Source organism: Myotis daubentonii, chromosome 2, assembly GCF_963259705.1.
Source record: "Myotis daubentonii chromosome 2, mMyoDau2.1, whole genome shotgun sequence".
NCBI classification, from domain to species: domain Eukaryota; kingdom Metazoa; phylum Chordata; class Mammalia; order Chiroptera; family Vespertilionidae; genus Myotis; species Myotis daubentonii.
In genome coordinates, this window is record NC_081841.1 from 81,759,844 (window position 1) to 81,778,098 (window position 18,255).

Here is an 18,255-nt window from a genome sequence, read left to right on the forward strand (position 1 = left end):
AATGATGCTAATGCTGTTGGTGAATGCACCACATGCATTTTTAAAATATATGTATAATTTTATAGATTTCAGAGAGGAAGGGAGAGTGAGAGAGAGAGAAACATCAATGAAGAGAGAGATCATTAATTGGCTGCCTCCTGCACGCTCCCCACTGGGGATCAAGCCCGAAACCCAGGCATGTACCCTGACCCGAAATTGAACCGTGACCTCCTGGTTCATAGGTTGATGCTCAACCACTGAGCCGAGCAGGTTGGGCAATGCACCACATTTTGAATGGTAAGCATTCATGAATACTCCAACTTCCATGACTGCATCCAAATAGCATAATGACACTCATGGTTCTGTGTATACTCGGGATGGAAAGCAGATAGATATGAATAGAATTTTGATCAGTATCAGTCTATCCTGGTCAGAGCTCCTCAAAGAGGGTGCAGGAACAAGTGGACTGAGAGAAGTATTGCTGCTGCTTAGTTCACCTGCTTACATGAAATAACAAAGGGGCTGATTTCAAAGTTCATATTTCACTGAGATTATTTGCACATTTTTGGTATTTGGCAATATTCTCCAGAAACAGATAAAATCACAGGTCAAGTCCTCTTTTATCCTGTAGGATGCAACCAATCACTCTTATTTATTCTTCAAAGTTTAAGTCAGGTCACATCACTGTGGCCCAGATTGATCTTTTCTCTCCTCCCATTTTCTAGCATGAATTGCCTATATCACATATTTAGGCACCTAATGCTGTAATATTTTTTATTATCTTTTCCTTGCTTCCATAATCTCTTCACAGGCTGGTTGTAAGCTCAATGAGGAACAAATCATAGTAGCTAGTACTATGCTGGTAGGACCTCCCACTAGATTAGAATACTCTGGTAACCAAATATTTTGGTTTACTTTTTTTAAAATTATATTTTTAACTGTTTTGTAAAATGAAACATTGTTGTTGTCTTTCTAGATTAGAATAGGAATATTCTCTATTAACCAAATATTTTGGTGTAATCCTTTCAAACATATATACTTTTTACAATGTTTTATGGAACAAAAATGGTTATTATCTTAATAGATTAGGATAGGAACAAATATTCTCTATTAACCAAATTTTTGATGAAATTCTGTAAAAATCATATGTTTGTGTTTTGTGGAACAAAAATGCTTATTGTCTTTCCCATTGGAATTTAAAAGCCATTAGCAGGGAGATCTAGAAAAATGATATTTTCATAACAACATTTTTTTAGTCAGATAGGGTTAGTCTTATTTCACCATTTATTTCAATTTATGTAAATCCGGATTTAGCCTCGTTGCTCCTTTTATTATGTGAATTAAATATATCTAGCTGATGTTACTTTAAAATAATTGACAAATGTCTTAGTAAAGCTTTTAAAACTACACTTCTTTGACATACAATATTGAATAAGCAATGTAATCAAATAATATTTAAGTGCAAATTAAAAGATGTTTATATTCCTTGCCTAAGAAATTAACTTAAATTTTTTATTTTATATATAACTTATTCTAAATACTTTATTTAAGGAAACCTTCAAAATTAACATAATGAATAATTTGTCAAAAATACTTACCTAAAGTGTTTACCACCTAATATATGTTTACAAATGTATTTTCTCTCTAAATCATGGTAAAGCTATACACAAAGGAAAATTTGGTTATTATTTAATGTGTTAAAAGATTTTCAGTTCTGCATTACTATTATAGAAAAATTAAAGCAATTATTTCAAGCAAGTACCCCATTTTCTATATGCATGCATTTCCTAAATGAATACTGAGAATATCTAACATTATCATTACATTTATGAGAAAAGAGATACCATTCAGCTCTACTGCTCACCTCTTAAGAGCTTGCGCACTACTAAAAAGTACTTGAATACATGCTGAACTGCAGAGTGTAGTAGTTCCTGGTTTACATCTCAAAAAGGTCAATAGGTCTTCAGACATCATTTAGCACCACATTTTCAGACCATCATAAGTTTTAAACTCACTTCCATGCTGACAGTTTAATGTTCGAATAAGCAAGGAGTTAACTTACTTTTAACTTCTAAACTTTGGGACCTCTCTTTTAGACTATAAAATTGACATTTCTGCATGTTTTTTTTTTCATGATGTGTCCTTCAAATGTGCACATGTTACGATGTCTAAAACAGCTGTCCATGTTTACATTAAAGGTCTTTCAAAATATTTTCTTTCTGTAGGATGCCGTTTGTGCAGAAAGGAAATAAGCAAATCAACTTTTCTTTTTCTCCATCCTTCCTTGTCTCACTTTCTCCTTTCTTCCTTTTTCTCTCGCTCTGTTCTTTCATTTCCCTTTTCCTTCCCTCCCCTTTTTCTTACCCCCACCCCTTTCTAAAGTACTTCAAAGTAACTTTAGTCATTATTCAGGCAGAGTGAGGAATGACAGCAGTTTAAATCTGCACTCTGCCTTTAATTATTGTCAGGGTTTCACATGCATATATCAGAAGTGAAATGTTCTACTATATATCATGCTTAAGCAACTAGAGGTCAAAGAACTAAATCATTGTATTCATGAAAGTAAAATATTGTGCTTTCCAATTGCCTTCACTTTGGGAGGCTCTCACTTCCAATTACCAAAGTGACCTTCAAATCTGATATTGACTTCTTTATAGTATAATTTATTACAATTGTGACATTAAAATACAAAATAAGAAATGACATAGGTAAAATAGCTGGGAAGATGGTAGTAAGAGCCCTAGATGGTTTGGCTCAGTGGATAGAGCGTCGGCCTGTGGAATGAAAAGTCCTGGGTTTGATTCTGGTTAAAGGCATGCACCTTTGTTGCAGGCTTGATCCCTGGCCCTAGTTGGAGCATGTACAGGAAGCAACCAAAGATGGTATTAAGATTTTTATAGAGTCAAGTAATTAATTTTTTGTCAATAAAATATTTAATTTTTTGCTTGATTTTCTTTCCCCTGATTCTTCATATTGCCTCTGACAATAAGCTGTTTCTATATGATTTATAAGTTTTTTTAATATGATAAGACATTTATAAAATGTATTAACATTTTAAAGCATAGTAATGGATGTCTAAAGATTCACTTCTTTTGTAGAAAGATGTTCTATATAACATATTAATATTTTATATTTTATTAATGTGGGAAAGGGAAGCACTTATAAATTCCAGTTTAGATAATGAAATATTACATCAATGTTCCATAGCACTAATTTGTATCTCTCTTATAGTACAATTTCAGGATGTAAGTAATAAATAAAAACTAATAATCATCACATGCCTACTATCTTCTAGAAAGATGAAAATGAATAACAATTGATTTTGTTATAGGAAGGAACTTTGCTATAGGTCTTCCCAAATGTTTACTGTTTACTTCTCAGAATAACACAGGTTTTGTTGAAGAGAAGCACATCCTAGAGAAATCAGGTAACTGTGTCAAAATCATATAAGTAGAAAGGATTACAACTTGAAAGTAGGACCGGATAGCCTATCTTCAAAATGTTCCCACTGTTATGTTCAAATGCCTGGTAAGGAGCCTAAAATCATTCAACTCTTGTCTGATGCTTTTATTGGCAGTTGAAGACACTGAGGCCCACAGTGGTTCCAAGAGTTGCCAAAGCTCCAAAATTTTTTTTTTCTTTAGTGATCTTTTAACTACTCTTTTCCCAAAACACATTTACTATGAGTTCATCACTTACCTAATGAAAACAAGGGAACATGCTAAGGCCAGGGCAGTTTTGAGACCCTATGCCAGAACCCAAGAAAGTCACGTTAGACACAAAACACTCAAAGCTATTTTTGAGAAACATATTGTAAAACCTTGATTCTTTTTTTTTTCCTGTGAATGTTTGTGCCATGTAGGTTACATTTATACTACTAGGCCCGTGAGTAAGTGGATAATAGTGTTAGCAGAGAAACAAATTCCTTCCTCGTTCTTGGGAGTGGGTGCTGCTGAAATAAGCATTTTCAGAAGCCCCATGGAACGAGATGTGGTAAAAGGCTTTATTTGCATGGAGTTACATTCCTAGGGTTTCAAAGTCCCTTTGCCCCTTAAGCCAGTCCTGAAAAAGGTGCAACTGGGGTTCCAGAGCTAAAAGCAGGACCAGGGGCCAGAGCTTCCATTCCATGTTGCAACTGGGTCCAGTTCAGCATCCAAGTTCATAAAAGCCCACCAGTCCATTGTGTGGAATGCCATACGGCCGTGAGCTGCGTGGGCACGGGAGAGCACAGCCCCCTGCAAACAGGAATCACAGGAGTGCAGGCGAGAGAAGAGAGCATGCTTCTTTGTTCATTTTTCGTGGGCTTGCAGTGGCCATGCCCATTCCACTAATTTGCCCCCAGGTGTGACGGCAGACAGGCAACTCCCTATATTACTGGGATTTATTGGGCATAGGTCTAAACTGCCTTTGTCAGTCCCTTCCCCTATGGGTCAACGGGAAAAGACTTGGAGAATGTTAACTTACAGCTTTCCAGCAAAGCTGTATAAATGGCATGCCTATATTATCTGATCTCCCCTTTTACTCCTTTCCTGTTAAATAATAACCAGATTACTATAACAGTATCAATAGGAAAAAGCAAAACAGATAGTCTAAATTATTAGAGGAAAAAACAAATTCTACATGTTTTTTTATGCATTTTTGAAATGAGCAATATGAGAATGTATACCAGTCTATACTAATGAAAGGGTAATATACTAGTTAGACTGGATAGACTGGACGTCTTCCGGATGTCCTTCTGGACAAAGCTGCAGTGGGTGCGAGGGCTAAGGGCCAGTGGCGCAGGAGAGGCAGCGGCCCCATTCTGCAAAGGCAGTGGGAGACGGGGCTGTGCGGTTCAGTTAAAGTGCTGCCCCTTCTGCAGAGGCAACCACAGAGGCAGCAGCGTGGGCCGGGCTGGCACCATGCCTCTGCAAAGGCTGGACAGGATGCGACCTGCTGTGCCTCAACCTCCCACAGCCCTTCCCCAGGCGGCCTGGCCCCAGATTGCTCCCCACCCACCAATGGGCAGGGGGTGGGGGAGGAGGGCCAGCGCTAAGAAGCGAGGGCCTAGGGCCAAGGGCCAGCTATAGCAGCAGCAGTTGGGTGATGGGGGCAGCACCTTCACCTGATTGGCCTGGTCGCCTCCCACAGAGGGAGGCCAGACTGTGGCTTAGGCCTGCTTGGAAACTGATAGGATTTTTGTTGATGGTGGTTGTAGTGGTGGTTTAGCTGCCAGAAACAAACAAACAAAAAACCCACCCAAATCTCAGAAGGAACAGTGGGAGAGATAGAGATAGAAATGGAGAAGGAGCTAGAAATGGATATAGAGATGAAGACAGATACAGAGATAGAAAGAGATAAAGAGATAGAGACAGAAGTGAAAGAGATGAGAGATAGAGAGAGAGAGATGGGAGACAGAGACACACACAGAGAGAAAATTAACACATTTATCATCTAAGGCACATCGTAAAAAGTTTTTCATTCAGCTCTATTCCTTTTGGACTAAATTTCTTAAATTCTCTGGCCTAATATCTTGCTTGCATGAAGTCTTTTTAAACAAAAGCTTTTGTTTTCTCATAGAAATAACATCTACAATAATAAAAGTGTAATATGCTAATTAGACCGGATGTCCTTCTGGATGACCTTCTGGACAAAGCTAGGGCTGCAAGGGAAGCCCGGGTCTCGGGTGCCAGAGAGAAGCTGGTGCCAGCAGCCAGGGGAAGGAAGGCCTACTCTTGCATGAATTTCATGCATCAGGCCTCTAGTTCATAATAATGTGCCCAAAGTTTATTAAATATATATTAGATAATGGAAACAAAACATAATGTCCCTTTCCTCTATTTTTCTCATCATTAAAAGGATAATAAAAATGTTTCATTTTTTAATACTTAGAAGATAAACTGAAAGAGATCACACATGTACAAACACATTAACTGAAATCAGAAATTAAAGAACTTCTCTTTACAATTTGGGAGAAATTTGTTAGAATTTCTCTTTTAAAACTATACTTAATAGAGATTTAAGTTTTTCTGAATAATTAGGGGTTTGCTAAGAGTTGAACAGAGATGCCTTTTGAAGATGAAAAAATGATATTTAATGGAAAATAATGTATATTCCCAACATAGAACATAAACTATTCAGTGCAGAAAGCAAACTTGGAAATCAGGATAAATTGAGGATTAAACATCAATTTGAAGTTAATTTTTAATCCAAAATTCTCATGTCGATTAAAAAAAACAATAGTTTGTTTCATATTATGTAGACCAAAGCAAATTCTAATTATATTTTTATTTCTCCTTTCAAACAGTTGCTTTCCCATTGGGGAAATACGCCCATACATCTTGGTCAAGTCTTTTGGCAGATCTACTTAATTGACTCAATGCAACATATGCCAATTATTTAATTTATTTTTAAAATAAGACAATTTAGTTCAGAGTACTGAGCAAATTTAGCTAATATGTTCATAATAATTGTGCAATGGAACAAAGTTGTAATCTAATAAACTGAAGTGGTAGGAAGAGCATGGACCTGGTAGATAGATCCAGATGGAAGTTTATTCTCTCCCACTTACTGGATGTTTGATCCTAGAAAATTGACCCAATCATTCCCGCTTTCTTGTGTTCTGTAAAAAAAGAGAAACTGAAATGTACATACAGTGTCGTTGTGAGAATTGAAGGAGACAATATCTGGGTGAAGTGGTCAGTCTATGATGGTCTAAAGGGGAATTACTACTAATAATGGTCCTTGAATCCTTTTCCCATTTGTTTTTCCCCTTAAAACAAACAAAAACAACAACACATCTATGTATTTAAGGTCATACCTTCTTATAGTTCAAAATTTGAAAGGACAAAGAAAAGGCAAGAATCTTTTCTCATCTCCCTGTTTGTAAGAAACTTATATAAACTGTCTGTCATGTAACTTTTAGAGACATTTTATGCACATACAGGCAAGCCCACCTACATGTTCTATTTTCTCTTTTGTACTCAAAAATAGTGGTAAAGCATTCACAGAGTTCTGCGCTTTATTTTTACCTACATGTATGGATAACTTTGAGATAGTTTCATGATTCAAAACTAAGAGTATTCACATTCTGATGGCAATAGAGAAATGAACCGTGTCTTCTTATGTGCAACTGTTTTCTTATGTCCAGTTGATATTTGCAGAGTGAGGTTGTGTCTGGTGATGAAGAGCAGATAGACCCGCTTTTGAATCTCAGCTCTGCCATGTGACTGGAGGAAAACTTGTGTTCACCTGTACTAAAATGGGTACAATACCAGCATCCACCCTGTGAACTGTCACTACGATTATGATTAAATAAAGTAATGCACATAAGGTCTTAGCCTTGTGCCTGATGCAAAATAAGTGTTCAAGAAATGATGGTGGCTATTACAAGTCTTATTAATTATAAAAATAAGTATCACTGCTCAGTGCTGTGCTAAAGATGTGGATGGCTGCAGGTTGTGGCACACATATACTGTTGAAACTGCCATCCATTTAGAAACAATTATCTGAACTACTCCCCTCTCATGGATTGGTAATCAGTGATCAGTCTACCGGATCCTCAAGCATGTTTTAATAAGTATTTTGGACCCTATGTTTCCTTTTAAGCATTCTAAATTGTTTCTCAAGGTTATTAAAGCAAAAGGAGAACAGATTCCTGCCCTCTTTCCCTTCATTGAAGTGAATCTAAAGTTACTACATGTGGGAACCACGCCAGAGGTGCCTGATAGTCAAGGCCAATTAAAGCACAGAGGCCTTGGTGTCAATACGCCGGGCTGTCCAAGGCAACTCTGTGCCTAGGCTAACATACCATAAGCAGGTGCAAGGACACATGGTACACTATGCCCTTCTGTAGCCGAAATGATTGATGTAACTATTGGCATGAAGCCTTCTTTGTCTGAGTGGTAATATACAGGTTACTGGCCAGCTAGTGTGAGAAGAGAGGTAATAGGCATGGAGAATGTAGCTCCTATGTGTGCAGGAGAGGCAAGAGAGCTCAGATGGAGCTGAGAGCTGGTACTGCTATGATGTAAGGCTAAGAGGCCACAGAGAGCTCAGATATTACTACCATGTTAACCAGCCAGTGTGCTGGGAGAGTGAAGCTCAGAGGTAGTTGTTATGTGAGGCTACAGAGACCAGCAGTGTGCTGAGCAGGGGGGACAACAGAAGCTGCTGAGGCAGAGAGCTTAGGTACCACTACGATGTGAGGTGGTGAGTCTAGGGGGCAGCGTGTGGCTGCTCAGATAATAGCTGGAGGTACAGAGACTGCTACTATTGTGTAGGAAAGTTATGTATTTACTAGCTGGCATATGGCTGTCTGTATATGAGACTTGGCTGTGACGACTGTTCTTATCTGATGGCTACGTGGCCACTGGCTTCTGCAATAAAGACTCATTCTTATACACCCACAACTTCTCATGGCTTCTCCGTCTAAGACCCAATGTCCTCGAAGGTCCAGCCCCAGGCAGGGGGCCTCGGACCCAGCACCTGTAACTAGTGAGTAGAGGACAAAGGAGGAACTTGGACTAAGTTCCCAACATATAGTGCAGTGGGCAGAGTTTGATCAGGAACCTGTCCTGGCATAGTCAGAAAGAATTTAGAAGAATATATGGACTCAGAGCAACTCAGAGCAGCAGTGCTGAGCAGGGCTCTTGCTGTCTCTGACGCTATGGTGCTGCAGGTCTCCTACCTCGAGCTAGTGCGCAGACCGCATGTGGTCAGGATGACTACAGACACGGGCAGCTAACCATCTTCCCCAACATGCTGGGCTCGCTCTTCCTGCTTGTTGTTCTTTATTACCACATGGCCGTCAACAATCCCAAGAGGAAGAAATGAAAGTGGTGCTTTCTCTGTCCCAGGATTCCAGGACATGGTCTGAGGCAAGATGCAGGGTGTGCGGGCCCTTCACACTCCCCTTCACCCCTTCTACCCATCACAACATATAAAGCAACTGCACCTGGGTTTTCCCAAGCAACTTTTATTTCCTCAAAGTCTTCCTTAACTTCCTGGAACAAGAAGCTGTCACTGAGTAATACTTCACTAAGTATAGGGGCTGCTTTTATTCTACTCCTTTCCAATTTTTGTATGTGTGGCAAAAAAAGAAAAGAAAAAGTTACTATGGTGTTCCAAAAGCAAATGATCCTGTGAAAGGCATTCTGCAGTAGGAGAGCCTCTAATTCAAGATGTGTCAGCTTGATCACCTAGAAATTGTCCTATAATTGAATTTTAAGCTTTTCTTTTTTTCCTTGGAGTCTGACTTTGCTTACATTGAAATAAACTTAGCACAGAAAGAAGGATGATTTTATTTAGTAGATTTTCTAACTTGATAGATTATGAAGGAAAAACTTACTTTTCAGTTTTAAATTTTAAAAGGATTTAACAGTATTCTATTTAATATTCAGAGAAAAATCATGATTCCTAATGTTGTTTGTAAATTTATTAAAGATTGTTTTGTAGGCTATCCTAATTAAATTTAAGGTAATTTGAAATAAATTTTTTGGGAAAATGGTATTTGCTAATGAAAAATGCTAACAAAAACTCTACATAAAATTTGGAGTTCATTGATGTAAACCACTCTTTTCTAGTTCAAACTAGGATTTTTTTGCAAAAGGAAAAATAATTTTGGAATGATCATAAAATGTATTTTTACATTCCAACCTTACTGGGATATTCTTATTAAACAATTCCAAAGAAATGTCATGTTAATGCTATTTATTAGACAAAAATATACTTTTTAAAAAACATTTTGTGTTTTAGGGTCTTCAAGGAGACACAAAATACACATATTGGAATATCATTTAGAGAATGGTTTTATGTTCATTCCCTGGAGATTCAGGCTACATGGTGGACATAACAAGGAGCAGAAAAAGTGTTGACCATATTCATATCCAAGCCAGAGATCCTCTCTAGTGAATTTGATTATTATGTCTCAATTACTTCACCTTAGAATGAACTTGTTACTAGGAGAATACATGGTTCCAAAGGGGAATATATATATTAGTATATTCTCTCTAAACATCTTTTTTATTAGAGCATATGCTTCAAAAAGAGGAGCTAAAGATAATTTCTTTGGCTACAGTGTGAAGCCATCATATTAGACTGTTTTAAAGATTGGTTAAAGAGTTTCATTGAATGTCTTCGTTTTCCTCTTTTCCCTCAAAATCTTGGGCATGGCAAAACAACAGCATGTTTAATATATGGATTCTAGACTTAGACTCCATGGGTTTAAAATCACACTCTGTTACCTCCAGTGAAACTTTCAGACAGTTATTTAAAATCCTTATGTCTCTATTTCTTTCTGAGAAAAATAAGGACCATAATAATAACAACAGTAACTACATTCCTAGCATTATGGTGATAGTTCAGTGAAGCAAAACTCAGAAAGCACTGCAGGGAAGGCAACATTTTAACTGTACCTTCTTAAGGCTTTTCAGATGGGCCTGAGAATTAAACTGACATCAGACAGATTAACAGGAGAAAAGCACAAAAGTTATATGTTTTATATAACTGAGGGAAGGGGCCCTTATAAGGACAAAAAAACCAGAGAAGTCGCAAAACCTAAATACTTTTATACTAGAGAAGCAATTGTCGAAAAGTAATTAAAATGTACCAGAGGCCAAAGGAAAATAAGAGTTATTTTAACAAGGTCTCTTTGTACAGAATTCTCTCAGCTTTGATTCCCATTGAAGAGTGTTCTCTCTTAGTACAGGCAGCACATCTTTCACGGGGGAGTTTTTAATCTCCTGTTTTCAGGGAGAGTGGGAATACTAGAGTGCCCTTCTTGTGTCTGCTGTTTTGTTAAGTGCCTTTCACTCAAAATAATTCTTCTGCCAAGTTGGCATAATTTTGGGATGGCATATTCTGCCACTTTTCAGCACTAAAACAGCAGATAACTGTTACATTAAGATTCATGCTTTATGAGCATTCATTAGTATCCATTTGGGATATGTCAGGAAAATCTTTGTTTTAATTTTTTTACTTTTTTAAAATAAAATTGGCATAATAAAATAAGACTCCTTATTGGAAAACTCTTGCAAGGAAGGTCCTAAATCACATTCTTTTGGGAAACTTCAATGATAATAGTAATAATAACAATAACAAATGTAAGAACAATAACCCAAGATAGTATAATTTTAACTGCCAGGCACTGTGCAAGATGTTATACCTGCACTTTATTCTTTCTTAAACTTTACATCTACCTTGAGAGATCACTTTTATTATTCAGATTTTACACAGTAAGAAAGGGAAAGTTAACATCCAAGTAGTAACATAGTGAGGAAGTAGCACAGACAAAACTGGCTTCCAAGATTACTACACAGACAAAATTGGGTTATAATATACTGTTTTCAAAGCTCATGCTTAACAACTAAGGTAGGGCTTCCCAAATAACTAAAACCATCACACTTTTTGTCATTTTGTTGTATGAGAAAATTAAAATGACACTAACTATTCTGTATAATAAAAGGCTAATATGCAAATTGACAGAACGGAGGAATAACTAGTAGCTATGATGCACGCTGACCACCAGGGGGCAATGCTCAATACAGGAGCTGCCCCTTGATGGTCAATGCACTCCCACAGGGGAGTGGGTAGCAGGCCTAAGCCAACAGGTGGACATCCTCCAAGGGGTCATGGACTGTGAGAGGGTGCAGGTCAGGCTGAGGGGACACTGCCCTGCAAGTGCATGAATGTCATGCACTGGGCCTCTAGTTTAATAAAAAGAAAACATAAATCCAGGGTTGGTTATTTATCTGAAGGAAAAACTGAGAAGGTATAGGGGATACTAAGAGTCTATCCAGAGATTAGAAATCGCAGTAAGCCAATGTGGAGGTGCCAAGGGGAAGGCCATGCTACCAGAGATAAGGGCTAGTGAGGATAATCTGAAGAAACCTATAATCAGGCAAGGCTGATCTCTGGGAACCAGGATAGAAATACAGCCAACATCAGAGACATTGAGGCAGAGAAATGGAAATAAACTCTCTGTTGTATTCTCCTGCAATCTCCCACCAAGAGCTCTCATTAGTCAAAGCTAGCCAGAATCCTACATACATGGGAAACAGAAGTGTAGGTCAGCCTATTGCAACACAAAGAATAATATGGGACTAGAGGGTAAAGAACCTGATGGAAATCAAGCCTCAAAATCAACCTATTCTATGGTTCATTTGATATCTTTTTGTCCCTTCAATTGGTCAACAATTGTATTTAAATAAAGATTTGTAGTAAGGAAACTTCCTATCATTACCTGAATAGGAATTAGAATTATAGACATAAACAGAAAATAGTCAAGACTTAAATACTATTTAAAAGGTAATTTTAGCTTTGAAGTCAGATAGATCCAGCTTCAAATCTATCCTTTATCACTTACTGGCTGTTTTACCCTGGAGAAGTTGTTCCTACTTTTCCATTATCTATAAAAAAGGAAACCAAAAACTATCTGAGGCTAGCAAGCATGAAGACATTAATAAAACCCAAGTGAAACTCATCCGATATAATAAAAGGTTATTATGCAAATTGACCCTAACAGCAAAACGACTGGGAATCACTGGTCACTATGACACACACTGACCACCAGGGGGCAGACCCTCAATGCAGGAGCTGCCCCCTGGTGGTCAGTGCGCTCCCACAGGGGGAGCTCTGCTCAGCCACAAGCCAGGCTGACAGTTTCCAGCACAGCGGTGGTGGCAGGAGCTTCTCCTGCCTTCTCAGCAGTGCTAAGGATGTCCCACTGCAGCTTAGGTCTGCTCCCCGCTGGCAAGTGGACATCCCCGTAGGGCTCCCGGGCTGCCAGAGGGATGTCCCCTGGGGAACGGGCCTAAGCCAGCAGGTGGACATCCCCCGAGTGGTCCCAGACTGCGAGAGGGCACAGGCAGGGCTGAGGGACCCCTCCATGAGTGCACAAATTTTTGTTCACCGGGCCTCTAGTCCTTATATAATCAAACATTCACATTAAAGAGGTCTGAGCAGCAGAAGAAGCAGCAGGAGGCCAAGAAAATGCACTGACAGGAGAGGAAAGCGCTGCGTTGCCCGGCCGGCCATCTCAAGTCCAGGCGCAAGCGAGGGCGGCCCTTTCCCTGAGAGGACGGACCACACGGACTCGGGAGCTCCGTCCTCCGCTGGTCATTGGGAGCACGCGGTGTCCACTGCCGCCTCCGGGGTCAAGATGAGCAACTTGTCCCGACGCCTCCGGGGTCAGAGCGGCGTCCCCAGGGCGCAAATGGTGTGCTCCTCCCCCTGAAGATCATCCTTTTCCCGGTTTTCATCAAGTGGACCAGGTGGTTGGTTTTTCACCTTGTGACACGTGAGCCATGACCTGGGGGTCCTGTGCTGACATTGAAGGCTGAGCATGTCCCCAAGCTTCCTCTCACAGGCCGCCTCTCACAGTGGACCACCCGGAGCACACGTGGCTCAGCTCCTGTGCAGCCTTGGTCATGCATGTGTGTGTGTGTGTGTGTGCGCTCATGTGTATGTGTGTGTGTGTGTGAGAGCTCGTGTGTGTGTGTGCGTGTGCATGTGTACGTGTGTGTGTGAGTGAGCTCATGTGTAGTATGTGTGTGTGCATGTGTGTGTGTAAGTATGCTGGTAGGTGTGCTGCTGGTCTATATATCAGTTGGGATTTTTAAAAAAATATTTTTATACCAAGAGAATATAAAGTAATGGTAATAACCTAAAACAAGAAATGAAAGCTACTGGGCGTTCTTTTATACTCAGCTCACGATTACATTCAGACTTTTTTATGTTTCTCACCTGCATAGAGAGAAACTGGCTGGAGAAAACATTTATAAAAATAAAAATAAATACACGTATTTGAACAGAAAAAAAAAAAAAAAACAGTCCCCCACTACCACAAATTATGCAGTCGAGTTTCCCACATTTTATGCACCAGGCCTCTAGTCCTTATATAATCAAACTAGAGGCCCGGTGCACACAAATTTGTGCACTTGGGGTGGAGGGTCCCTCAGGCCTACCTGTGCCCATTTGTAGTCCAGGACCCCTTGGGGGATGTCCACCTGTTGACTTAGGCCCACTCCCCAGGGGATCAGGCCTAAGCTTGCAGTCAGACATCCATCTGGCAGCCAGGGAGACCTCGAGGGATGTCTGACTAAAGGCTTAGGCCCCTAAGGGATCAAGCCTAAACAGTTAGTTGGACATTCTTAGTGTTGCCACGGAGATGGGAGAGGCTCCTGCCACCACCTCTGTGCTGGCCAGCCACAGCTTCTGGCTGACTGGCGCTCCCCGTATGGAAGTGCACTGACCACCAGGGGGCAGCTCCTGCATTGAGCATCTGCCCCCTGCTGGCCAGTGTTCATCATAGCAACCAGCCATTCTGCCATTCAATCAATTTGCATATTAGCCTTTTATTATTATTACTAGAGGTCCGGTGAACAAAAATTTGTGCACTTGGGAGGGAGGCGGAGTACCTCAGCCCGGCCTGTGCCCTCTCACAGTCTGGGACCCCTCAGGAGATAACAACCTGCTGGCTTAGGCTGCTCCTGGGTAGCAGAGGGCAGGCCTAATCCCTAGGTGCAGCCCCTGGTCGGGCTCAGAGCAGGGCCTATTGGGGAGTTGGGGCGCCTCCCCCTGTCATGCACAGAGCAGGGCGGATTGGGAGATTGCGATGCCACCCTCAGTCACGCTCAGGGTAGGGCTGATTGGGGGGTTGGGCACCGCCCCCTGTCACACTCAAGGCAGGGTCGATGGGGAGGTTGCAGCGCCACCCCCTGTCACGCACAGAGCAGGGCCAATCCGGGGGTTAGGGCGCTGTCCCCTGTCACGCACAGAGCAGGGGCCATCAGGGGGGTTGGGGCTCCGAACCCTGTCACGCACAGAGCAGGGCCGATCAGGGGGTTGGGTAGCTCCCCCGCTGTCACACACAGAGCAGGGTCAATCAGGGGGTTGGGGAGCTTCCCCCTGTCATGCACAGAGCAGGGCCTATCAGGTGGTTGAGGAGCTCCCCCCTGTCACTCACAGAGTAGGGCCGATAGGGGAGTTGGGGCAATGCCCCCTGTCACACATAGAGCAGGGCGTATCAGGGGGTTGGGGCACCGCCACTGTCTCACTCAGGGCAGGGCCGATGGGGAGGTTATGGCTCTACCCCATCACACACAGAGCAGGGCCTGTGGGGTAGGGAGGTTGGGGCGCCGCACCCTGTCACACACAGAGCCACAGGGTGATCAGGGCGTTGGGGAGCTCCCCCTATCAGGCACAGAGCAGGGCCGATCAGGGGGTTGGGGCGCCTTCCCCAGTCAGGAACAGAGCAGGGCCGATAGAGAGGTTGTGGCCCCGCCCCCTGTCACACACAGAGTCACAGGGTGATCACGGGGTTTGGGCGCTGCCCCCTGTCACGCTGATCCCGGTTCTAGGAGGCCTGGCGGCTCCGCTGATCCCGGTGCTTGGAGGCATATTACCCTTTTACTATATAGAATAGAGGCCTGGTGCATGGGTTGGGGCTGGCTGGTTTGCCCTGAAGGGTGTCCTGGATCAGGGTGGGGGTCCCCACTGGGGTGCCTGGCCAGCCTGGGTGAGAGGATGATGGCTGTTTGCAGCTGGTCACACACCCTTCAGGGTGGGGGTCCCCACTGGTGTGCCTGGCCAGTCTGGGTGAGGGGCTGACGGCTCTTTTCAGGCTGGCAGGTGACGGAAGCTCCCAACCGCTCCTTTTTTTCTTTCTTTTTTTTTTTTTTTTTAATTCTGGGCCACCTTTAGCTCCGAGGCTTGACTCCAGCTCTTAGGCCTCCGCTGCTGAAAGTAGGTTTCTGGCCTTTGCTTACAATGTTGCGATCCTGCTGGCTGAATCCCAGCAGACTAAAGCAGGTTTCTGGGGTTTTGTTTAGCTTCTATATTTGTTACATAGTTGCTTAGAGTTGCAGCTCAGAGGCCTGCAGCGGTAGGTGGGGAACGTTGGAGTCCTCCATCACTGAAGCAAGCAAGCCTCATGTTAGTTTCAAGCTGCCTGGCTGCCGGCCGCCATCTTGGCTGGCAGTTAATTTGCATATTGCCCTGATTAGCCAATGGGAAGGGTAGCGGTCGTACTCCAATTACCATGTTTCTCTTTTATTAGATAGGATACAGGATGTACCTATTTCCCCCCTTTTACTGCTCTACCCAGCTCTTGCCCCCCACCTCTCTCTGGCCATCACTATACTGTTGTGCACATATTTTCTTTGGCTAAGTCCTTCTTTAAATTCACTTCTTTAAATTTTTATTTTCAGATAAGTGCTTATAACTGCACTATTACATATTTTCTTTATATCATTTAGAATTAACATAATTTTTAATTGAACCCTTGTAAATTTTAGCACAATAAATTATGCTAGAAGCAATTAGGAGATTTTTCATGTAACGCAGATACATTTCAATTAATATTTTATTAGTTTTTAATTTTTTAATATTTCAATTTTAGAGAGAGTGAAGGGAAAGGGAGAGACACATTGATTGGTTGCCTCCTGCACATGCTTTGATAGGGACTGGGGATCAAGCCAGCAACTGAGGTACATGCCCTTGACTGGAATCGAACCTGGGTCCCTTCAGTCCATGGGTTAATGCTCTATCCACTGAGCAAAACAGGCTGCAGCTTAATTCATTTCCTTTTAATCTATATGTGTCTTTATATTTAAAGTGGGTTTTGTTTTTGATTCACCCTCATAATCTGTCTTTTAATTGGTGCATTTATGCCACTGACTTTCAGAGTGCTTACTGATAGAGTTACTGCCATATCAGGCGGCTTCTGGGGCTTCCGGGGCCAGCCTATGGCTCCCAGGACCGAATCCGATCATGGAGGCAGCCGGCAGGCAGGCGGCTTCTGGGGTTGCACATGGGGGCCTGAATGGTGGTTTGCACTGGGGGCTTGCACTGTCTCGCCCTGTCTGCAGTATGCAAATTAGCCGCCATCTTTGTTGGCGGTTAATTTGCATATCATGCTGATTAGCCAATGGGAGGAGTAGCAAAGGTACAGTCAATTACCATGTTTGTCTATTATTAGATAGGTTAATTGGTAGAAAGTTGGAAAGAGATTACTTTTCCCAATATGTGTGTTAATATTGTTTACTGCTTTGTGTGAGTAGTCCCAAATTATCTTGTGAACACTGTCCAGAAACACTTACAGGTAATTATGGCTCTCTTTAAATATATAAATGTAAATATATCGTTACTTTTAGATTTGTTAATTTAGGATATTCTTATGCTCCCAAACAATATATATTCTGCTCTTCCTGATAATTAATGAACATACACAGTTTTTAATGTGTCACCACAGGGCCAGCTCAAAATGGTCCTATCCAGTTTAACAAGATACTGAGTTGCTTTTCAGAGATAACAGATAAAAACCCCAAGTCATGCAGCTGAATCATATGCAGAGGAGAGAACTTTGACCTTCAGCTGCACCCAGACCAAAGTCTAGCTTCCCACCCTCATCCCCACAAAACCAAATGACTGGAAATTAAAAGAAACTTGAACATCAGAACCTTTCAGAAGCAGAGGATGCCTTGTCTAGGAGAATCTTGTGTTGACACCCTTTACAATAAATGGCCAGGCTCCAAGGTCATCCAATTAAAACTTGCCCCTCCAGCACTTCAGCATACTTGTTCTCCCTGTACCCTTGAAAACCAGCCCTGAAACCAAGATTTGGGAATTTGGGCATTTGAGCATGAGCTTCCCCTTTTCCTGAGTGGCACCAGTTTTAATAAAACAGTGAGTCTTTCTCCACTGCAATTCTTGGTGTTTTCCGTTTGACTCTGCTCATGCCAGGTGAACAAACTCTTCCTGTTCTAAACATGTTTATTCATATAATGTGTTGTTCTGAATTTTTGCCTTTACTTTAAGATTCAATATAAAACAATTGTGCATATTTTCAGGCAAATATTACTAAGAAAAATTTAATAATTTTAGTAGTTTCCTAAAATTATATATTAGACATATTCAAAGATTTTAAGGAAATTACTTTAATGAGGTATTTAAGCAGAACATAAAACTTAAAAAACAGAAAGCCAATTGTATTAAAAGTAAAAATTAAAATTTTAATTTAATATGTGACTGTTATCTTCATATTTCATCCAACTTTAAAAATCTTTGCTCACCAATATTTCTAAATTGTAGAACACTGAGCCTTCCTTTTATTAGTTGAGAGGTTGGTGTCTCCAGAAAACAAGATCATTGTATAAAACAATTCTTTATAAATATCTGTTGTTGAAATCGCAAGTTGCTTAGAAATCATTTATATGATGTGATAATACCTCTTTTATTATTTTTTTCAATGCCATTTCTTGTTTTGTAAGACAAAACATAAGATGATCTGCCAAGTAA

The 18,255-nt window shown here is 41.1% G+C and overlaps 1 long non-coding RNA gene across 1 annotated transcript; it reads left to right on the plus strand.

Annotated features, from left to right (window-relative positions):
- Nucleotides 1-12,900: 12,900 nt before the first annotated feature.
- On the plus strand, nucleotides 12,901-13,643 carry LOC132226200 (uncharacterized). Its single transcript, XR_009451013.1, has 2 exons — nucleotides 12,901-13,453; nucleotides 13,502-13,643. It is a non-coding gene; the product is annotated as an uncharacterized LOC132226200 (long non-coding RNA).
- Nucleotides 13,644-18,255: the final 4,612 nt, after the last annotated feature.